The 24,657-nt window shown below is 46.5% G+C and overlaps 1 long non-coding RNA gene across 1 annotated transcript in view; it reads left to right on the top strand.

Moving 5' to 3' along the window:
- The window catches only part of LOC132209588 (uncharacterized), a 49,469-nt gene that overhangs the window by 22,151 nt on the left and 2,661 nt on the right, over positions 1 to 24,657 (top strand). The gene's annotated exons all lie outside the window — the stretch shown is intronic.

Below are 24,657 nucleotides of genomic sequence, written 5' to 3' on the forward strand. Positions count from 1 at the left end.
AATTAACCACATTGTCGTGGTCTAGAGTCACATGAATGCACTTTGGAATAGATTGGTGGCAACTTGATGAGAATGCAGTTCTTAATCTCTTTCCAAACATTCAATTTTGTTTGCCTCACCATTTATTGTTTAACTGTAATTTGCTCTTCAAATACTAGATTCATCCTGATTATTTTAATAGGACAGGTGATGGTCTTTGTAGTATTATTGCCAGGATATAAATCCAAAACTCAGCTAATGTTCTGGGGACCTGTGTTCAATTTCCACCATTACACTCTATGATCAAATTTGAATCCAATAAAAAAAATCTGGAATTAAGTATCTATTGATGACCATGAAAACATTGCTAATTGTTGGGAAAACCCAACAAGCTCACTAATAGGGGATGGGGAGAGAATTCTGAAATAATTAGGGAAAGAGGGGGAGGCGGACTGAAGATGGATAGAGGAGAAGAAAGGTGAAGAGAATATGGGGGGCGAGGGTCAGTCCGGGGAAGACGGACAGGTCAAGGGGGCGGGATGGGGTTAGTGGGTAGGAAATGGAGGTGCAGCTTGAGGTAGGAGGAGGGGATAGGTAAGAGGAAGAACAGGTTAGGCAGGCGGGGATGAGCTGGGCTGGTTTTGGGATGCAGTGGGGGGTGGGGAGATTTTGAAGCTGGTGAAATCTAGATTGATACCATTGGGCTGCAGGGTTCCCAAGCGGAATATGAGTTGCTGTTCCTGCAACCTACAAGTGGAATCATTATGGCACTGCAGGAGGCTCAGGATGGACGTGTCATCTAAGGAACGGGAGGGGGAGTTGAAATGGTTCGCGACTGGGAGGCCCAGTTGTTTACTGCAAACCGAGCAGAGGTGTTCCACAAAGCGGTCCCCAAACCTCCGCTTGGTTTCCCCAATGTAGAGGAAACCACAGTGTACAGCGGATGCAGTGTACCACATTGGCAGATGTGCAGGTGAACATCTGCTTGAGGTGGAAAGTCATCTTGGGGCCTGGAATGGGGATGAAGGAGGTGGTGTGGGGGCAGGTGTAGCACTTCCTGCGGTTGCGGGGCAAGTACTGGGTGTGGTGGGATTGGAGGAGAGTGTGGAGCGGACGAGGGAGCTGTGGACACAGTGGTCTCTTTGGAAAGCAGACAAGGGTGGGGTGGGAAAAATGTCTTTAGTGGTGGGGTCAGATTGTAGATAGCGGAAGCATCGGAGGATAATGCGTTGTATCCGGAGGTTGGTAGGGTGATATATGAGGACCAGGGGGATTCTTTTTGGGCGGTTATTGCGAGGGCAGGGTGTGAGGGATGAGGTGCGGGAAATGCGGGAGACATGGTCGAGCGTGTTCTCAACCTCTGCAGGGGGGGAAGTTATGAAGAAGAACGAAGACATCTAGGATGTGCGGGAGTGGAATGCCACATCCTGGGAGCAGATGTGGCAGAGGCGAAGGAATCGGGAATAGGGGATGGAATTTTGCAGGAAGGTGGGTGGGAGAAGGTGTATTCCAGGTAGCTGTGGGAGTCGGTGGACTTGAAATGGACATTGGTTTGTAGGTGGTTGCCTGAGATGGAGACAGCAAGGTCAGGGATATGTTGGAGATGGTCCAAGTGAACTTGAGGTTGGGGTGGAAGGTGTTGGTGAAATGGATGAACTGTTTGAGCTCCTCTTGGGAGCATAGGCGCCGCCGATACAGTCATCACTGTAATGTAGGAACAGGTGGGGTTTTCGGCCAGTGTAGGTGCAAATGAGGGACTGTTCCACATGACCTACAAAGAGGCAGGCATAGCTTGGGCCCATGCGGGTACCCATGGCCACCCCCTTGGTCTGTAGGAAGTGGGAGGAATCAAAAGAGAAGTTGTTGAGGGCGTGGACGAGTTCGGCTAGGCAGATGAAGGTGTCGGTGGAGGGGGACTGGCCGGGTCTGCAGGGCAGGAAGAAGCAGAGGGCCTTAAGGCCGTCTGCATGGGGAATGCCGGTGTATAGGGACTGGACGCCCATGGTGAAAATGAGGTGCTGGGGACTGGGGAATAGGAATTTCTGGAGGAGGTGGAGGACGTGGGTGGTGTCACGGACGTAGGTAGGGAGTTCCTGGACCAAGGGAGAGAAAATGGAGTCCAGATAGGTGGAGATGAGTTTGGTGGGGCAGGAGCAGGCAGAGACAATAGGTCGACCCGGGCAGGCGGGTTTGTGGATTTTGGGAAGGAGATAGAAGTGGGCCATGTGAGGTTGGGGAGCTTGTCCCCGCCTGCCTAACCTATTCTTCCTCTTACCTATCCCCTCCTCCCACCTCCCGCCCCCTTGACCTGTCCGTCCTCCCCGGACTGACCTATCCCCTCCTTTCCTTCCCACCCATACTCTCTTCTCCACCCATCTTCTCCAGCATCTGCAGTTCCCATTATCTCCAAGCTCACTAATATCCTTCAGGGAAGGAACTCTGCCATCTTCACCTGATATGGTCTACACATGACTCCAGACCCACAGCAATGTGGTTGACCCTCAACTGCCCTCTGAAATGGCTAAGCAAGCCACTCAGTGCAAAGGCAGCTAGAGATGGGCAACAAATACTGGCCAGCCAGTGACACTCATTGTCCGGAAATGATTTTTTAATAAAACCTACCTGATATGACTCACCTCTGGAACAAGTGGGACTTGAACCCAAGCCTTCTGGATCAGAGGTAAGGACATTACTGTTATGCCATAAGAGATTTGAACTGAGATTATACAAGATCTCTCTGTCTCTACTTAGGACAGCTGAAGCCTGTTAATTGAGGAAATCAGATTAAACGTTTTTACTGTACAGTCATCATTATAATGAAGTCAGCATGGAGGACTTCATAGAATATGAGGTCGCTAATTAGGGCGGTCAATCTGGTCCAATCAAAGGACCCTGGCTGACAGATATAAACAGGAGTTTCGGAGATTCTAGTCACTCTGACAGCTGGCTCTTAAGAAGCTGGATTGAAACACCAGCTTTTGTGCTCCTAAGATGTTGCTTGTGTTCATTCAGCACGACACTTTGTTATCTCAGTGTCATGGACTCTCCACATGTAAATAAAGGGTGGCTTGGTGATGGAATACCAGCCTCTATGAAATCATTTCATTGGCAAGAAGAGTGAGATTAATGTTGTAATCATGCAAAAGAACCTACTATCTGAAGCCCAACTAGACTACAGACACTACAACTGGCTTTATCATTGGAAAATCCCACAAGTGGAGCATATAACTTACAGGGTGTGCTGATGGAAGTGGGCACCCTCGCTACTCCGACTGTGCTTGGGGAACATCACTTGAGTGAACGAAAATAAAGTTGCTGGAAAAGCCCAGCAGGTCTGGCTGTATCTGTGAAGGGAACAAAACAGTTAACATTTAGGGTCCGATGATCCTTACTCAGAACACTTTTGAGGAAGGGTCACTGGACCCTAAATGCTAATTCTGTTTTTTCCTTCTCAGATGCTGCCAGACCTGCAGGGCTTTTCCAGCAACTTTATTTTTGTTCCTGATTTACAGCATTCACAGTTCTTTTGGTTTTTATCACTTGAGTGAAGGTAATTGCACAGCTTCACTCAGGACATATCCTAAACAGAGAGACTGTAGATCAGCCAACAGAAAAACCCCAAAACAAAGCCAAGCCTCAGTCAAACAGTTAATATTTTCGAGGATCTGGGCCAGCAAACCATTGTAATTGCTGCTAGTATGTGGACTCAAGACAGCAAAAGAATCCCACTAAACCTAAATTGAGGAAGAGAGCTCATAGTCTTTATGCAAGAGGCTGAACACCCTGGGAACTCCAACTACATTTGGTTTGGAACTGTTAAATTGCTCAGCAATATCCAAATCAGAACTAATGAAAATAAACATCTGGTCTAATGGTCAACAATGGTCAATGGGACTTTAGAAGCTGTACATCAAGCAGAAAGATAGAAATTGCTGAACAGCTCAGCAGGTCTGGCAGCATCTGTGGAAAGAAACCAGAGTTAATTTTTCAGGTCAGGGTAATGCTGATTTCTCTCCACGAATACTATCAGACCTGCAGAGCTTTTCCAGCAATTTCTATTTTTGTGGTTAAATGGTCACCCAGTTCTAGTGGAGGTGGATACTGGTGCAGCCGTTTCAGTGATTGCAGAACCAATCTTTAACAAAATTCACTCTGGGCTCCAGTTCTTAAGTTGCACAAGACTTTGGCAAGACTGAAAACGTATACAGGGGCATCTTTACAGATTAAGGGTACAACTTCATTTCTAGTCTCTTATGAAAAGCGGCTGGTTCAGTTACCACTGTTTGTAGAAAGATGCTCGGGCTCAAACTTGACGGGGTGAAATTGGTTGAGAAAGACTCATCTAGATTGACTCAACATTTTTTGATTAGAAAATGGCTGCCTGACTGAAGTCCATAATTAAATACCCAGCAGTTTTTTTTTCTGGAAGGTCTAGGGACTTAACAAAAGAGGTAAGGTCACCTTGTGGGTGGACCAGGAAACAACTGCATGATTTGCAAGGCCTGCCTAGCCCCATTTGCCAAATAGACAAAAAGTAGAGCAGAATTCGGAAGGCTGTAAAGTGAAGAAATCAGCAAACATATCCATTTTGTGGAATGAGCTGCACTTGTACACTGATAGTGAAGCCTAAGGGGTTGGTTTCCCTTTGTGGGGATGTTAAACAAACAAAAAAAACACTTTTTGCAGCTGGATAAACACTCAATCATTCACACAGAGGTTTCATTTACAAATGCAGATGGGAGAGTGCTGTTCTTCATAAAGCTGGACATGAGCCATGCAGATTTACAATTGCAACTGAGGATTCAAAAAATATGCAAAAATTAATACCCATTCAGATTTATATCAATATAGGAGACTGCCATTTAGGGTATTGTCAGCCTGTGCAATTTTTTAGCAGATGATGGAAAATGTTTTGCTACATCTAGCCAAAAGTGATCATTTGTCTGGATGATGTGCAAATAACAGGGAAGACCAACAATGAGCACATCGAGAACTTGGACATAGTCCTTAGACATTTCTTCTAGACAGGTATATGTCTTCAAAAGAAGAAACGTGTGTTCCAGGCATCCCAAGTGACCTACTTGGGCTACACAGTTGATAAGACTGGGTCACTCATTGGAAGATAAAGAGGGGGCGATCAAATGTATCCCAGCTCTGATGTCTGTACCAGAGCCTAGGTCTTTCCTCTGCCTGGTGAATTACTATGGAAAGTTCACACATAACCTTGTGTCCATCCTGGCACTATTGCATCAATTCACAAGAAAGGATCAACATTGGAAATGGTCATGAAGTCAAGCCATAGCTTTTAGGGAAGTGAAGAAACAACTATCATCCTCTAAGATGTTGGCACACTGTGATCCCGAGCAAGATCTGGTATTGACATGCAATACTTGCCCGTATGGCATTGACATTGTATTAGCTCATAGGTGGCCCAAAGAAGAGGAAAGCCCAATAGCGTATGCATCCAGGAATTGACTAATGCAGAATGTAAATACACCTAGATAGAGAAGTAAGATTTGTTTATCATACTTGGAGTCAGGAAATTCCACCAATATCTTTATGGACGTAAACTTGTGACAATAATGGTCGATAAATCCCTGCTAGGTCTACTTAAAGCAGTCAAGGTGGTGCCATCAATAGCTTCAGGCCAAATTTAGTGATGACCTCTATACTAAGTCAGTATAATTATAATTTGGAACATCATCTGGTGGACAAGTAGCAAATGCAAATGCTTTGAGCCACCTCCCGCTGGCAGATACATCACTGGTGATAGCGCCACTGGAAGAGACATGCAATAGTTTGAAACTTTCTACACACACTTCCAGTCACAGCTGACATATTCAGATTTTGGACACAGAAGGATCTGGTCCTGGCAAAACTGAAACAACTGGTGGTGATCAGTGGTGATGAAGGTGAGAGGGGAAAAGTTTAAGGGATATATGCTTGGAAAGTTCTTTACGCAGAGGGTGGTGGATGCCTGGAACACTTTGCCAGTGGAGGTGGTACAGGCGGGCATTTAAGATGTATCTAGACAGACACATGAATGGGCAGGGACCAGATGGATACAGATTCTTGGAAAATAGGTGACAGGTAAGAGGATCTGGATCGCTGCAGGCTTGGAGGGGCGAAGAGCCTATTCCTGTGCTGTAATTTTCTTTGTTCTTTGAAATCAAAGAGCCACTGGAACCAGAATTGAAACCTTTTCAAACTCGGAGAGATCAGAGGATAGTATATTATTATGGGGAGGAAGTGTGGCTATCCTGAGCAAAGGTTACGATCAGATACATCCAGACATCTCCAAAATGAAAACGCAGGCAAGTGTTTATGTCTGGTGGCCAGGATTGAATGCAGACATAACTGCATGGGTGGAGCAGTGCCCAGAGTACCAACACGGATAAAATTACCACCAGTGGCTCCCACACATTTGCATAAACAGCAAATTAAACCCTGAACTCAGTTACATGTCGATTATGCAGGTGCTTTCATGGACTAAATGTTCTAAGTCACTGTGGATGCCCAATCAAAGATTGGACAGACAGAGGTTATTCATCAAACACGTTGACAAATATAGTAAAACTGGATGCATCTTTTGCAATAAATGGACTCCAGAAAATGTTGTCACAGGTAATGGGCCATCATTTACAAGCAAGGAATTTGAGTATTTACTAAAATCAGATGGTATTCATCATATAAGGACAGCTCCATTCCATCCAACATCCAATGGTTTGGTGGAAAGAACAGTCTAAACTCTGAAGGCAAGCTTAACGGAACAGCCTACAGCTTGACTAGATTCAGAACTGTCCCAGTTTCTATTTGATTATCAGAACATACCCTCATTCAGCTGTAGTATAGCTCCAGCAGAGTCACCAATGAGGAGAAGACTCTGAACCAGGTTAAAATTGATCTTCCTGGGCCTGGAGCTGAGGGCGAAACAACATTAGTAACTCCAAAGCCAGATACAGGAGTGTGCTCAGCGAGAGTTTGTTTACTTCAGAAGACAAAGTTTAATGTAAAAACCATAGGAATGGCCCTGCATAGCTAAGTTGCGTGGTCAACAAGAGGTCAGAGCCAGTGACATATAATGTTCAGGTAGGTGCAACGGTCCTGACCAAGCATTCAGGCCATACAAAAGCTGTGAACTCACTAACAGTGCAAGAGCAAACTTACCTGTCTCCCCAACTGCCTTTCCAACTATTCCAGAACACACACATTTTCCCTCTCAGTCAAGCATTGAATATTTCACGTATCTGAGATGGACGTAGCTGATATCATTGCTTTGATGGCTTTACCACCTGAAGAGGAGAATGAATTTCTTCCAAAATGATCTGGGTGCAAGAGATGAGTTGGAGCAACCTGACTCGCTAAAATGCCCCAGGGGCAGCAATTAAAAAATAACCAGCCAGTGTCCTCAGATTCAGAGGGAGAGGGATGTAGTGATTATAACAGGGTTAGCCACGTACCTCATAGAATACAAGTTCCCTGATTGGACCAGATTAACGGCAGCAATCAGATAGCCCTGGCTGACAGACATAAATAGGAGTGTCAGAGGTTCTGTTCACTATTATAGCCAGCTCTGAGGAGCTGGATCAGTGTCAAAGATTCTCCATGTGCCAAGAATTGGTGATAAGATACTGACCGTCCCTCATCTAACTTGCTCATTACCTCCTCAAAGAATGCTAACAAATTTATCGGGCATGACATCCCCTCAATGAAGGCATGTTGACTCTGCTATTTTACGATGCACTTCCACAATCTTATCCATAATAATGGATTCTAAAATATTTCCAACAATAAGGTCGGGCTAATCAACTTATACCTTCCTGTCTTCTGTGTCTGGTCTATTCACCTTCAGACTTTTCAGTTTCCCCAGAACTTTCATATTAGTGATGAATTCTACACTCTCTTCTGTCCCCAGACTTTCTTGAACTTCTGGCAGTTGTTGGTACCTTCCACTTATTCAATTCTTCTGCCAAATTTTTGTTCCTCATTACTACTTCTCTAGTCTTATTTTCCAGTGGTCTTGCCTCTCTCCTCCTTTTCTCATCTTAAAAAACCCTGCAATCTTCTTTGAAATCACTGGCTAGCTTACTCATGTATTTCATCTTCTCCCCTTGTTGCCTTTTTAGTTACCCCTTGCTCTTTTTTAAAGGCTTCCCATTTGTCTGGACTCCTCCTAATCTTCACCCCATTGTATGTATTCTCATTTGCTTTGTGCTGTCCCTGACATCCATTGTCAACCATGGTTGCCTCATCCTCCTTTAGTATGTTTCTTCTTCCTTGGATGAATTTCTGATGCATCCTGAATTATCACCTGAAACTTCTGCCAATGCTGCTCTGCCATCTTCCCCAGCAAGCTTCCTTTCCAATAAACTCTGAGCAGTTCCTTCTTCATGTCTTTGTCACTGCACCCTAGAGATTCCTTCACCTTGTAATTAAGTCTGCTTCATTAAACATCAACAAATCCAGAACATAGCAGCCATACTATGGTCAGAAAGGAGTGAGTCCTAAAATGATTCCAAGCCCCATCAGGTCTAATGTGAGCAAAGAAACGTAATTGCCATCCCTCAGTTGATCAATACTCCTCCCTGTTGAACACAGTTTGGAAAAATCATTGAAGATGGTACTATGATCCCCATTGAGGCTAATAACTTAATACACATAATTCGAATACTGTTAAAGCCAAGTCTGGAACAGTGACTACATTCGTTGAGGTTGACGTTAGCAGAATTTTAGTTTAAAGATGCGTTTTCTAAATTTAATATGTACTTGACTATGTCTGTTATGAACCAGATGAAGAAATAGGCTAGGCCTTTTGACTTAACAAAAGAAACATAAACTACAACAGCTTTTGTAATGGTGAGGCAGGTGAATGTCCCCTCTCTGGAAAAAAGGACGTTTTTATCGAAATAAGGCCTCACGAGAAGAAGCAGGCAGGCAAAGGATTACTCGATTCCATGTAAATAATTCCTTAACTAATCTTCATTCATGATTTGGTGCCAGTGGACAAAAGAATCCTTGCTTCATGACCTTTGGGTCTTCTGTGTCTTCGAATATCATGTTACTTAAGTTATTTTTATGGTCAAACTCATTCTGGTGAAGTATAAAACTTAGTAAAAGTTAAAGTTCATAAATAAAAAAAGTTCTATGTTCTGAGGCATCTTTGGTGATTTTGAGGTTCCATTAGGGTTGCAGTCAATTTGAATTGCTGTTCTTCTCTTATGGGCTGCAAGCCCTCTTTTTCCCCAATACGGATGTTATAGCACATTAAGTTGTTTTATTTTAATATTCCCTATCTCTATATTGCATTCCCAATTGTAGTGGAGGTAGGGTTTGAGTTTGAACAGAAAACTATCCAGAGACTGCTGCTATTACTATTCTATCTACTAGTTTTCTTGAAGTTACTCTTCTGTAACAAAAAAGCAAAACAAAAATTGGGTGTGGGCTTAATCATATGACAGATGGCTATGGGCTCATTGGTTGACTTACTGAACCACAGATCACAGTAAGTGAAGATAGGCAATGGCACCTTCTCCACAACAAGTCTCGGTACTGGTGCCCTGCAAGAATGCATACTCAGCCTCCAACTGTACACTCATGACTGTATGGCCAAATTTTGTCTGAACTCCATCTGCAAGTTTGCTGATGACATCACCACTGTAGGAGAGACATCAAACAATGACAAGGCAGAATGCAGGAAAGAGACAGAGTTCTTGTTGACATGGTACAAAGTTAACAATCGCTACATCAATGTCTGCAAAACTAATGAGCTGATTATCAACTTCAGGAAGCAAGGAGGAGGGCATGACCTTATCTATATCAATGGAGTTGAGGAGGAGATGTTCGAGAGCATCAAGTTGCTATGACTGACGACCACCAACAATCTGTCCTGGGCCACCTATGTTGATGCAATGATCAAGTAGGCGCAACAGTGCCTCTTCTTCCTCCGAAGGCTAAGGAAATTTGGCATGTCTATAAAGGGCCTGCACTAACTTCTATAGATACATCATAGAAAGCATTCTATCTGGACAAATCATGGCTTGGTCAGGCAACTACTCTGTCCAGGGCCAAGAGAAATCACTGAAAGTTGTGAACACAGCCCAGACCATCACGCAAGCCAACCTTCCATTTATTTTCTCTACATCATTTCTTGTCACAGAAAGGCGGCCAACATAATGAAAGATCTCTACCAAACAGGTTATAATTTCTTCCAACTTCCTCGCTCTGTTTATTCACCCTATGAACTTTGTATGGTATTATATGCCTGTACTGCATATAAAGCAATACTTTTAACTGTACTCAGATGCATGTGACAATAACAAATTGAATCAAATCATATCATATAGGGACAAATCATATTACTGAAGGAGTTTTGTGACTACTTGTCAAAGCCACTAACTTATCATTGCGCATAAATGTGTTGAAGTATTTCAATAGGTTTTGGTAAATGTTCTTTTATTTAAAGCAATATCTACAAATAATATGGCTGTTGTTTATTGTCCTTGGGTGTTTACTTCCCTCAGTTATTCAAACAATGATAAGTGTGAAATTGTGTAAGGGAGCTACTCAGACATATCTCCTGTTAATCCACATCAGGGTTTTATAGAAATCTGGCCCCCCTTTAGGTCAGGAGGCCTCAACAGCTACTTTGAAACAGTGTCCTGGCCCATTTAATGGTGGTTTATTTTGCATGAACATCCCAGGTATTAAATTAGTCAATGAAATCAATAGATTAATAATTGTGTTAGGACAACTTTGTGACAATACCCAGAGAACAATGCAAAGGAATTGCACAAGTCAATTTCAAGACCTTTACTGAAACAAGTAAAGGTAGAATAACATGAATCTTACCAAGTAAGCAACTTATATTTTAAGCTAGAAAAAAAACAATACTTTACTATGATTGATAAAATGGCAAATGGAGGAAGGTGATGGCCTAGTGGTATTATTGCTTAGGCTATTAATCCAGAAGTTCAGCTAATGTTCTGAGTACACGGGTTCAAGTCCCACTATGTTAACTGGTGAAATTTCAGTTCAGTTTATTAAGAATCTACTGATGGCCATGAAAACACCGTCAATTGTCAGAAAAACCCATCTGGTTCACTAATATCCTTCTGGAATATCTGCCAACCTCGCCTGGTCTTGCTTCCGTGACTCCAGACACATAGCAATGTGGTTAACTTCAACTGCACTCTGAAAAGGCCTAGCAAACCAATCAGTTGCTCCAGTCTCTACAAAGTCTCAAAGAAATGAAACTGGATGCATCACCCGGCATCGACCTAGGTATGGGAAAAGACAATGGCAGAACAATGCTGCAAAGGCCTCCTTACTAACATCTGGAAAAGAATGCTAAAACTGGGAGAGCTGTCTCAGACAACAGCATGACACAGTCATATTCATGGAATCATACCTCACAAACAATGTCCCAGAAACCACCATCAATATCCCTGGATATGTCCTGTACTACTGCCAGAAGTGGCAGCATAGTGGTATACAGTTAGGAGCGCGTTGGCCTGGTAGTCCTCCACATTGACTCCAGACGTCATAAGATCTCATGGTTTCAGCTTAACCTCCTACTGATTACCATGTACCCCATCCTCCATCAGACGATGAATTGGTACTCCTCCACATTGAACAACACTGAGAGGAAGCACTGGAGATGACAGGGGCACAAAATGTGGGTGATTTCAATATCCATCAACAAGGTTGGCTCGGCAGCAGTATTACTGATTGAGCTGGCTGGATCCTAAAGCACATAGCTACTAGACTGGGTCTGCAGCAGGTGTTGAGAGAACCAACAACAGGGAAAACATACTTGACCTCATCCTTACCAATGTGTCAGCTACAGATGCCTCAGTCATGACAGTATCAGTAAGGTTATGGAGACAAAGTCCAGCCTTCACATTGAGAATGACTTCCATCGTGATGTGTAGCACTCTCACTGCGCTAAATGGGACAGACTTCGTATAGATCTCTCAAGTCAAGACTGGCATCCATAATGTGATGTGGCCAACAACAGCAGCAGAATTGTACTCCAGCACAATCTGTAACCTCATGGCCTGGCATATCCTCCACTCAACTGCTACCATCAGGTCAGGGTATCAACCCTGGTTCAATAGACAATGCAGGAGGATATGACAGGAGTAGCAGCAGACATACCTGAAACTGACGCATCAGCCTGGGACGCCACCAAACACACCACACACATACAAACAGCATAAGCAGCAAGTGATATACAAAATAAAGTAATTCCACAACAAACAGATCAGACTAACAACTTTGCAGTCCTGCCACATTCAGTCATGAATGGTGGTGGACAATTAAACAATTCACTGTATTGCACCAGTGTTTTTCTCCTTGATTACCACAACAACCTTTCATCTCTCTGAGGGACACTTTTCACTTTCGGTGAGTAATCTCTCTTGTCAAAAAGACTGAAAACTAGAAGTATGTCAACAGTCACTTCAGATGCTCTTGTTTTCATTCTCGGCTATGAGCAATCTGCGTCTATGACCGATCACCTTGGTAACACTTGCTCCCAAACTTGTTGCTCAGCAGAATTCGAACTGATTACAGGGCCTTTTTCCTCCATTTTGTCTTGAATTAAATAGAGTTTGAACCGTAACCTTCGTATAAAGGCTTACATTTTATCAGTAGCAAGGATACAGGTTATACTTTGGATGGGAAATGTTAACGTTCATCACTAAAAATTCTTTAGTAGCGGCAATACTCACAAACTGACTGAGGCCTGAAGGATAATCAGGGATGAGAGTGGCTATAGGCAAAACAGAACTGAAATTTTTTGGGACAAGGGTTTATCTAATTATCACATTCTCACGACACATTAACTCAGTAAGCAGCTCCTTTTCCTAATTCCCTTCCTCCCACTGATTCACTCTGCAACTGGTCTTTCCAACAACTTTTAGGCAATATCAAGGCACCCTGGGCCCCATAGGTCCCTTTATGGCTAGACCATTGTGATTGAAGGTTGGTAATAAATTTTACTGCAAGACCATATTGTTTTGATCTTGTCCTAAATTAGGATGTATGAACATTAAACATAGAACAGTACAGCACAGCATAGGCCCTACAGCCCACAATGTTGTGCCGAACTTTTACCCTAATCCTAAGGTCTATCTAATCTCCAACTCTACCTTTTACTATCATCCATAAGCCTATATAATAGCTGCTTAAATGTCCCTAATGAGGCCGACTCCACTACCCTCTCCAGCAATGCATTCCAGGCCCCGACCACTCTCTGAGTAAAGAACCTACCTCTGATGTCTCCCCTATATCTACCTTCACTCAGTTTAAAACTCTGACCCCTCGTCTCTGGCTGTCCACTCCACCTATACTTCTGATCATTTTGTACACCTCTATCAAGTCACGTCTCATCTTTCATGGTCCTAAAGAGAAAAGCCCTAGCTCTCTCAACCTTTCCTCATAAGACCTTCCCTCCATTCCAGGCAAAATCCTGGTAAATCTCCTCTGCACCTTTTCTAATGCTTGCACATCTTTCCTATAATGAGGTGACCAGAACTGGACACAATACTCCAGATGTGGCCGAACCAGGCTTGGTATAGCTGGAGCATAGCTTCATGGCTCTTGAACTCAATCCCTCTATTAATGAAAACTAACACACTATACGCCTTCTTAACAACTCTATCGACCTGGATGGTAACTTTCAGGAAACTGTGGACGTGAACGCCAAGATCTGTCTGCTCCTCCACACTGCCAAGAATCTTTTCATTAGCCTTGTTTCCTGCTTTCAAGTTTTTCCTTCCAAAATGAATCACCTCACACTTTTCAGGGTTAAACTCCATTTGCCACTTCTCAACCAAGCTCTGCATCCTATCAATGTCCCTTTGTAACCTAGAACAGCCCTCCGCACTATCCACAATTCAACCTACCTTCATACCATCCGCAAACTTACTAATCCACCCTCCACTCCTACATCCAAATCCTTTACAAAAATGACAAATAGAAGAGGACATAGAACAGATCCTTTGTGGTACACCACTCGTAACTGAGCACCATGTTGAATATTTTCCATCCACTACCACCCTTTGTCTTCTAAGGGTCAGCCAATTCTGAATCCAATCTGCTACATTTCCCCCTTTCCCAAGCCTCCTTATCTTCTGCATGAGCCTACCATGGGGAACCTTATCAAACAACACCTTACTTAAATTCATGTATACCATATCCACTGCTCTATCTTCATCCATGTGTTTGGTCACCTCTTCAAAGAATACAATAAGGTTTGTGAGGCGTGATCTACCCCTCACAAATCCATGCTGACAATCATGAATCAAACTGTGCCTATCCAAGTGATCATAAATCCTATCCCTCAGAGCCCTTTCCAATAATTTGCCCATCACTGATGTAAGACTAACTGGCCTGTAATTTCCGGGGTTATCCCTATTTCCTTTTTTGAACAGGGGAATGACGTTTGCCTCTCTCCAATCTTCTGGCACTATATCTGTCGACAGTAAGGATGAAAAGATCAAAAGGCCCAGCGATCTCTTCCCTCGCTTCCCATAGAATCCTTTGATAAATCCAATCAGACCCAGGGGACTTATCTATCTTCAAGTTCCTCAAAATTCCTAGTACATCTTCCTTACTAACAGCCACCTCCTCTAGCTTACCAGCCTGCTTCACACTGTCCTCCTCTACAACTAGGACCCTCTCAGTTGTGAATACCAAAGAAAAGTATTCATTAAGGACCTCTCCTAACTCTTTAGGCTCCGTGCGTGCACAAATTCCCTTTACAATCCTTGATTGGCCCTACCCTTTCTCTGGTCATTCTCTTATTCCTCATGTTCATGTAAAAAGCCTTGGAGTTTTCCTTGAACTTATCTGCTAAGGTTTTCTCATGCCCCTTTATAGCTCTCCTAAGCCCCTTCTTCAGCTCCTACCTGGATAACTTGTATCCCTCTATAGCCTCTTCCGTTCCTTGTTTCTAAAACCTTTACATAAGTATCCTTCTTCCTCTTAACCAGTCATTCGACCTCTTTTGACAACCAAGGCTCCCTCATTTGACTGCATCTTCTCTGCCTGCCAGGGACAAACATATCGAGCACATGCTGTATGCATTCCTTATACACACTCCACATTTCAATAGATATAACAAGGTGTAGAGCTGGATGAACACAGCAGGCCAAGCAGCATCATAGGAGCAGGAAAGCTGGTGTTTTGGTGTGCTCTTCCTTGACAGCATCTATTCCCATTTTATATTGCCCAGTTCTTGCCTAACAGAATTGTAATTACCCTTCCCCCACTTATAAATCTTACCCTGCTGTACATACCTGTCCTTTTCCACGCCTATTGTAAGAGTAACAGAGTTATGATCGCTACCGCCAAAATGTTCTCTTATCAACAGGTCTCACACTTGGCCCAGTTCATTACCAAGCCCCAAATCCAAACTGGCCTCTCCTTGCATTGGTCTACATACTTCCTGAACGCACTGGACAAAATCCGTTCCGTCTGAACTATTACAACTGAAAAGTTTCCAATCAATATTTGGAAAGTTGAAGTCACCCATGACTACAACCCTGTGACCTCTGCGCCTTTCCAGTGTCTGCCTCCCAAACCGCTCCTCCAATTCTCTTCCGCTATTAGGGGGTCTGTAAAAAAAAATCGCCAAAGTGACTGCTCTTTTCTTGTTCCTGACCTCAATGCAAACTGACCCTGTTGAGGTATCATTCTCAAACTGCCTTTCAGTAGCTGCTATATTAGTCCTGACTAGCAATGTCACTCCCCAACTTCTTTCACCACCCTCCCTATTTCTTTCAGAGCATCTAAATCCCGGAACTTCCAACAACCATTCCTGTCCCTGAGTTACTCAAGTTTCTGTAATGGCCACAACATCATAGTTCCACGTACTGACCCATGCTCTAAGTTCATCCGCTTTATGTCTGATACTTCCAGCATTGAAGTATACACATCTCAAACCATCCCTGCATCCATAATTATGCTCCATCAATGGCATTTCTTTATTAACAACCTCACTCCCTTTTGTGTCTGTTGGAAGGCTGAATACCTCATCCTCTGAATTACAAATCCGGTTCCCAAGCCCCTGTCGGTCTAGTTTAAACCATCTCATATAGCTCGAGGAAACCTCCCTCCCAGGATAGCTGTGCCCTTCTGGTTCAGGTGCAACCCGTCCTCCCTGTACAGGTCCCAGCTTCCCTAGAATGTGCTCCAGTTAACCACATAATGGAAGCCCTACCTCCTACACCAGACCTTCAGCCACATGTTTAGCTGCACTCTCTCCCTATTTCTTACCTCATTATCACGTGGCACTGGTAGTAATCCAAAGGTAACTACCTTGTTTGTCCTGGACTTCAGCTTCCAACTTAACTCCCTGTACTTGTTTTTCACATTCTCAGTCCTTTTTCTACCTATGTCATTGGTACCGATGTGTACTTTGACTGCTGATTACTCACTCTCCTCCCTAAGGATGCTGAAGACATGACCAAGACATCATGGACACTGGCACCCAGGAGGCAACATACCATCTGTTCATCTCTTTCGCGTCCACAGACTACCTGTCTGTGCCTCTTACTACTGAATCCCCCACTACAATTGCTCTCCTATTCTTCCTCCTTCCCTTCTGTGCCACAGGGCCAGGCTCAGTGCCAGAGACCTGTCCACTATGGCCTTCCTCTGGTAGGTCACGTTCCCCCCCGCAACCCAACAGTATCCAAAATGGTATAATTATGGATGTGAGTTTGCTCGCTGAGCTGCAAGGTTAGTTTTCAGATGTTTTGTCACCATTCTAGGTAACATCAGTGAGCCTCCGACGAAGCACTGGTGTTATGTCCCGCTTTCTATTTATCTGATTAGGTTTCCTTGGGTTGGTGATGTCATTTCCTGTGTTGGTGATGTCATTTCCTGTTCTTTTTCTCAGGGGATGGTAGATTGGCCCCAAATCAATGTGTTTGTTGATGGAGTTCCAGTTGCCATGCCTCTAGGAATTCTCGTGCGTATCTCTGTTTGGCTTGTCCTAGGATGGATGTGTTGTCCCAATCAAAGTGGTGTCCTTCCTCATCTGTATGTAAGGATATGGGTGATGGTGGGTCATGTCGTTTTGTGGCTAGTTGATGTTCGTGTATTCTGGTGGCTAGCTTTCTGCCAGTTTGTCCAATGTAGTGTTTGTCACAGTTCTTGCAAGTTATTTTGTAGATGACGTTTGTTTTGTTTGTTGTCTGTATAGGGTCTTTTAAGTTCATTAGCTGCTGTTTTAGTGTGTTGGTGGGTTTGTGGGCTACCCTGATGCCAAGAGGTCCGAGTAGTCTGGCAGTCATTTCGGAAATGTCTTTGATGTAGGGGAGAGTGGTTATGGTTTCTGGGCCCGTTTTGTCTGTTTGTTTGGGTTTGTTGCTGAGGAATCAGCGGACTGTGTTCATAGGGTACCCATTCTTTTTGAATACACTGTATAGGTGATTTTCCTCTGCTCTGCGGAGTTCCTCTGTGCTGCAGTGTGTGGTGGCTCGTTGGAATAATGTTCTAATGCAGCTTCGTTTGTGGGTGTTGGGATGGTTGCTCCTGTAGTTCAGTATTTGGTCCGTATGTGTTGTTTTCCTGTAGACGCTGGCTTGATGTTCCCCATTGGCTAATCGCTCTACTGTGACATCTAGGAATGGCAGTTTGTTGTTGTTTTCCTCCTCTTTTGTGAATGTTATGCCAGTAAGGGTATTATTGATGGTCTTGAAGGTTTCCTCTAATTTGTTTTGTTTAGTGATGACAAAGGTGTCATCCACATAGCGGACCCAAAGTTTGGGTTGGATGATTGGCAGAGCTGTTTGTTCGAGTCTCTGCATTACTGCCTCTGCTAAGAACCCTGATATCGGAGATCCCATAGGTGTACCATTGGTTTGTCTGTAGGTTTTGTTATTGAAAGTGAAGTGGGTGGTGAGGCATAGGTCAACTAGCTTGATGGATGTTGTCCTTGCTGATGAGGTTGGTGGTGTCTGGTGTATGTGTCTCGGTTCTTCTAATAGTGTAGTCAGTGTTTCTTTGGCCAGGTTGATGTTGATGGATGTGAACAGGGCTGTTACGTCAAAGGAGACCATTATTTCATCCTCTTCTATCTTGGTGTCTTTGATGGTGTTCAGGAATTCTTGGGTGGAGCGAATGGAGTGGTGGGAGTCTTCTACTAGGTGTTTTAGTCTTTGGTGTAGTTCCTTGGCTAATCTGTAGGTTGGTGTTCCAGGTAGCGACACTATGGGTCTGAGGGGGGCTCCTGGTTTGTGAATTTTTGGTAGTCCGTAGAAGTGTGGTGTGTTGGATCCATCTGGTTTCATTTTTTGGAAGTCTCTCTTGTTTAGTTCTCCAGGTTTTTGAAGTTTTTTGAGTAAGGCTGTGATTCGGTTCTCTAGTTGTGGGGTCGGGTCTATCGTCGCCTGTTGGTAAGTGTCGGTATCTGCAAGCAGTGCGTTCGCTTTCTCAATGTAGTCTGTTCGGTTTAAGATGACTGTCAAGCGTCCTTTGTCTGCAGGTAGGATAGCGAGTTTTGAGAAGATTTGTAGCTCAGGTTGAGGTTCTGGATGTGAGTTTGCTCGCTGAGCTGGAAGGTTAGTTTTCAGACGTTTCGTCACCATTCTAGGTAACATCATCAGTGAGCCTCCGACGAAGCGCTGGTGTTATGTCCCGCTTTCTATTTATCTGTTTAGGTTTCCTTGGGTTGGTGATGTCATTTCCTGCATTGGTGATGTCATTTCCTGTTCTTTTTCTCAGAGGATGGTAGATTGGCTCTAAATCAATTTGTTTGTTGATGGAGTTCTGGTGGAATGCCATGCCTCTAGGAATTCTCGTGCGTGTCTCTGTTTGGCTTGTCCTAGGATGGATGTGTTGTCCCAATCAATCATTGTACACCCACCATCCAGCTTCGTGTTCGGCAGGAGCAAGGGTTACCTGACCTACGCAGGGCAACCTAAAGTCTGCCACGCCTGTGGTAGGTCAGGTCATGTGGCGGCCGACTGCAAAGCCACCATCTGCAGGAACTGCAGGGAGGAGGGACACCTTGCAAAGGATTGCCCACAAGGAAAAAGCTGCAATCTTTGCAGGGAAGCGGGCCACCTCTATAGGGCATGCCCGCGGCGGGGGACCACCGACGCCCAGGTTGCCGGCAGGGGCAATGCGGGGCCAGCCCCCCCGGAGGAGAGGAAGGCACCAGGCCCCTGCAAGGACCCCACTAACGTGCAGGAGGGCCAGGTCGTGCAGGAGGGCCCAGCCCCGCAGGATGGGCCCGAGGCCAGCAAAGCGCTCCCTCAGCCTCCGCTCCACCCCGACAACCCGGAGTCGATGGAGGCGGCGACAGGCGACCCAGGGGAGTGGATGACGGTCCGGAAAGCGAGGAGAAAGGCGCGTCGGCGGGCCCAGGAACCGCAACCATCAGGCCGGAAGAGGCAGCTACAGGGGAGCTATAAGAGCTCCTCTGACGAGGGAGATTCGGAGGGGGCCCGCCCAAAGCAGAAGCTAAAGATCTCAAGGGAGAAGGAAAGCAGCACCCCGCTTCCAGGTGACGGGAGGCATCCTGAGGCTCCCGGCGACACCCAGTCACGTGCCGCTGGGGCCCTGGAGGGCCCCCCGGAACTTCCAGGCGGGAAGGAGGAAACAGCGCGTCCCCAGCGTGACCCAGAGCTGGACTCTCCTGCCTCCGTACCCCCGACGGGGGGATGCCACCCGGAAGGCAGCACGGACGGTTTCCTCAGCCTGGAGAGCGTCCAGCAGTTAACCCGGGCAATGGGCATGAAGGGACAGATGGAGGGGCTGGACCTTGGACTTGGGGAGGGTACTGCGGTCACTGCCCACAATGGGGGTGCGAGATGCGAGCATTAATGTGCGCAGCGTCAAGTCCACCGCAAGATGCGTGTCCACGTTGGCCTACCTGACCACCGTCAAGGCGGACCTCCTGTTTCTGCAGGAGTGCGGGATACTGCACCTCAGCAGGTACAGGAAATGGTCTGGCGCCTGGACCTGCGGGCCTTCAATCTGGTCAGGGGTGTAATGACTGTCGCTCCTCGGGCCTGGCTATTCTGCTGCAGGGGCACAACTTCACCATCTCTCAAGTTCAGGAGGTGGTGGGGGGGCGCCTCCTAGTGGCTGACGTCACCAACAGGAACGCTCTCCTGAGGCTGATCAACGTGTACGCCCCAGCGGTACGGAGTGAGCGGTCGGCCGTCCTGCAGCGGCTTCCACCCCTGCTGGCTATGTCCAGGCCGGTCATCCTAGGCGGAGACTTCAACTGCATCATCGATGCAGATGGAAGATCCGGCGTGGGGACAGCGGGTGGGGGGAGTCAACTGGACATCACGTCCAGATTCCTGATGGGCACGGTGAAGGACGCCAAGCTGCTCGATGTCTTCAGCACCCCTGCAGACGGAGCGCAGCGGACATACACCTGGTCGGGGCCAGACGGGTCTATTTGTTCAAGGATAGCCTTCCTGTTTGTGTCACGGGCATTCTCGGTCAGGTCCACCGGCGTCGAGCCGGTGTTCTTCTCTGACCACTGCCTCCTGCTGGCCGACTGTCACTTACAGGACAACCAGCCGGCCGGCAAGGGGACGTGGAAGCTCAACACTACTCTGTTGACCCCAGAGAACGTCGAGGAGCTTAAGAGGGAGTACGCCGGTTGGAGAACCGTGAAACCCCTCTTTGAGTCTCCGGGCGACTGGTGGGAGACGGTGAAGGAGAACATCAAGAGGTTCTTTGTTCTCAAGGGTGTTCGGAAGGCGAGAGAGAGGCGGGGGAAGCTGTCACAACTCCAGACAAGGGTGCAGAACCTGCTCCTTCTGTAGTTGATGGGGGTCGATGTCACGGAGGACCTCTGTGAGGTGAGGGGCCAGCAAGCCTCGCGCTTCGCCGCGGAGGCCTCCAGGATAATCTTCCGCTCCAGGGTCCGCTCCGTGGAGCAGGACGAGACGTGCTTGCGTTTTTTCTTCCAGAAGGTGCACAAAGAGAGCTCTGTGCTTAGCCGGCTGAAGGAGGATGACGGCTCGGTGACGTTGTCACAGCCCGACATTTTGAGGATCAGCAGATCCTTCTATGCTGGACTGTATGACACGAAGCCCACGGACAGCACGCCCCCGAGTCATTCCTGTCGTCTATCACGGAGGTCTTAGACGACGGCATGAGGGAGTGGCTGGACCGGCCGATATCCCTGGACAAGCTGACCAGAGTCCTCAAGTCCCTGGAGAGGAATAAGACTCCCGGGAGCGACCGCTTACCGGTAGGGCTGTATTCCGCTCTGTGGGGCCTGGTCGGCCAGGACCTGCTGGAGGTGTACGATAGTGCGCTTCGGGCAGGGGAAATGTGCAAGTCCATGAGGAAGGGCATCATCACCCTCATTTACAAGAGGAAGGGGGAGAGGCAAGAAATGAAGAATTGGCGTCCCATTTCACTATTGAACGTGGACTACAAAATCCTGGCCAAGGTCATAGCCAACTGGGTCAGGTCTGTCCTGGAGTCGGTGATTCACCCTGACCAAACCTGTGCTGTGCCGGGCAGGAAGATCGCTGAGACCCTCGCGCTCATCAGGGATACGATCGCCTACGTGCAGGACAGGCGGGTGGACACCTGCCTCGTCAGCCTGGACCAGGAGAAGGCCTTCGACAGGGTCTCTCATGCTTACATGAGGGAACGCCCTCTCCAAGTTGGGATTCGGGGAGGGCATCCGCAATTGGATCTGGCTGCTCTACACCAACATCGTTAGCGCAGTCTCGATCAATGGGTGGGAATCGGACAGTTTTCCCGTCAGATCTGGAGTCAGGCAGGGCTGCCCGCTCTCTCCTGCCTTGTTCGTGTGCTGTGTGGAGCCCTTCGCCGCATCCATCAGGAAGGACGTGAGCCTGAAGGGCGTGACTATCCCAGGCAGCGGAGGCCTTCAGGTCAAGACCTCCTTGTACATGGACGACGTCGCTGTCTTCTGCACCGACCGTCGGTCGGTGAGTAGGCTGGACATCTGGGGCCAGTTTGAACTGGCCTCGGGTGCCAAAGTCAATAGGGGTAAGAGCGAGGTCATGTTCTTCGGGAACTGGGACAACCGCTCCTTCATCCCCTTCACCGTCAGGACAGACTACCTGAAGGCGCTGGGTGTTTGGTTCAGTGGAGCTGGGGCGTGCACTAAGACTTGGGAGGAGCGTATCACCAAACTGAAGCAGAAGCTGGGCAGGTCCCTCTCCATCGCGGGTAAGAACCTGGTTGTCAGGTGCGAGGGGCTTTCGGTACCGTTGTATGTGGTGCAGGCCTGGCCTATTCCCTGGACCTGCGCCGCTGCGGTCACCCGGGCCATCTTCCACTTCATTTGGGGGTCGAGGATGGACCGGGTCCACAGGGACACCATGTACAAAGACCTGGAAAATGGGGGAAAGGGCGTACCGAACGCCACCCTCGCCCTGATGGCTACCTTTGTGTGTGGCTGCATCAAGCTGTGCGTAGATCCTCAGTATGCAAATACCAAGTGTCACTCCTTACTGAGGTTCTACCTGTCCCCGGTGTTGCGAAAGATGGGCCTGGCCTCGTTGCCGTGGAACGCTCTGAGTAGTTGTACCACCTGTCCTTCGTGGAGAAACTTTTGAAGGGAAACACCTTTGACCACAAGGCCGTCAGGCAGTGGTCAGCACGTAGTATCCTCGAGACCCTTCGGGAAAAGGAGAGGGTGGATCCCGTCGTGTGGTTCCCCACACAGACTGCCAAAGTCGTTTGGCAGAATGCCTCATCGCCAGAACTTTCAAACAAGCACAAGGACATTGCTTGGCTGGCGGTGAGAGGGGCTCTGCCAGTGAGATCCTTTATGCATGCCCGGAATCTCTGCGCCACCGCACGCTGCCCTCGAGGCGGCTGCGGGGCGGGAATGAGACTGTCGATCACCTCCTTCTGGAGTGTGCCTATGCGCAGGAAGTCTGGAGGGGGATGCAGTGGTATTTGTCGAGGTTCGTCCCGAGCAGCTCCGTGACGCGGGACTCCGTGCTCTCTGATCCAGCATAGTGCTTTACCTTGGCTAGCCTGTCTGAGATCCTCCATCAGTTGCCCAACTATCCAGTTCCCATGGTTGCTACACAGGGTGCAATTTTGCTGCTCGCTATCATCCATGATTTCACCCTGGATGATCTGATTCATTATTTTCTCATTAATTTTTAAATATGCTCACTGGGAGGTGGCTAGCTCGTTCCCTGTCAGTTGTCCTGTTGCCTCCTGTCGGTTGACCTCCTTTAATTCCTTCCAAGGCTTTCTTCATTTGTTGGGCTAAGACCCTGAGTCTATTATCCAAAGTAGCCAAATCAAGTAGTAAAACTATTGACACTCTTGCCCATATGCTGTAGCTGGATCATTATGGAATTCCATTCTTTCATGCTTATTAGCAACAGGTCACAGTTCCCCAATATATTGTGAAACAAAATTTTGCCTGTGGACTTAATCAGCTGTTTGTTATGTGGACATGGAATGCTTGTGGGACATGCTGGGGGAAGAGCTTTTACTACTACCCTTGGTCTGTTTTAAAACCTCATATTCTAGAAATTTTCCCTGGTGTGGCCTCCAGGAAATCATCAACCAAACTCTAACCCTTTGTCCAGGCTGTGCAATAGGCATCCCCCTCCCATGTACCCATTTTCAGAGAAATCCCATCAATCATCCGTAATCCCTATGTTCATTTACACCATTAGTTGATAATTACACCCAAAATTAACAAATTTCACATGGTGGATCTAAAGAATCCCATCCACCCAACTGCAGCATCAGGTAAGTCTACCATAGGTAGCCATGGCAGGAACTGTTGCTGATCAGCTACAATATGTGTGATTGAAGCAAGCCCGATAGCTTGAGCACACACATGGCTGGAGAAGCTTTAAGGCCGTTTCCATCACAGGGGTTCTCCCAAGATCCCCAACACATAAATCACAGCCTGTGTTCCTACTCCCATTCTTGACCCTAGAGGGCCCATCAATTAAAGTCTTTAATGGCTGCAGCTTTAATTTAGGTAGAAGTGGCTCTTTGGGACTGCTGGCAATTATGATTTGGCACTGGTGCACATCAACACAGTGGTTGAAATTGTCAGCCAAGAAGGGGAGTACTTACATACGTTTAACATTGATTTGATTTGCTTTATTATTCTCAAGTGTACCTAGGTACAGCAAAATGTTTTGTTTTGCATGCAGTACAGGCAGATCGTATCAGAGTGCATTAGGTAATAGAACAGAGCACAGAATACAAGGTTATTGGCTACAAAGAACGTCAGTGGTACTACATCTAGTGCAAAGAATAATTCAGGATCTGGGATTCACAAGGCTGGTGCCTGTGCTAAACGTTGCTTTAGTTTTAAAATGGTGTTTATAACTTGTTCTGTCAAATTCCATGTGTGTCTTTAAGATTTGGGATCCAAGGGTATACTTTGTAGTGAAATGATCAATGTGGTTTTACTATTTCCTCTGAGTCCTAGAAGGCAGCACAGGGGGCTGAGTTTTTGGCAGAGGTAGAGCAGTTACAGTCCCAATGCTCTTCTGTTCAATCTCACATTTCCCACAGGTAATGGTGGTTCCTAAGTATGAAACCGGTGTCTTCATAATTTAGGCTGTTTGATCCCCAGTCCTAGTTTGGCTAATGGGGTGAATAATTCTGTCAGTAACGCAAGGTGCTCCTGACTAGTAACTACCTGTAGTGACAGATCATCTACATATTGTA

Source organism: Stegostoma tigrinum, chromosome 5, assembly GCF_030684315.1.
Source record: "Stegostoma tigrinum isolate sSteTig4 chromosome 5, sSteTig4.hap1, whole genome shotgun sequence".
Classification (NCBI taxonomy): Eukaryota; Metazoa; Chordata; class Chondrichthyes; order Orectolobiformes; family Stegostomatidae; genus Stegostoma; species Stegostoma tigrinum.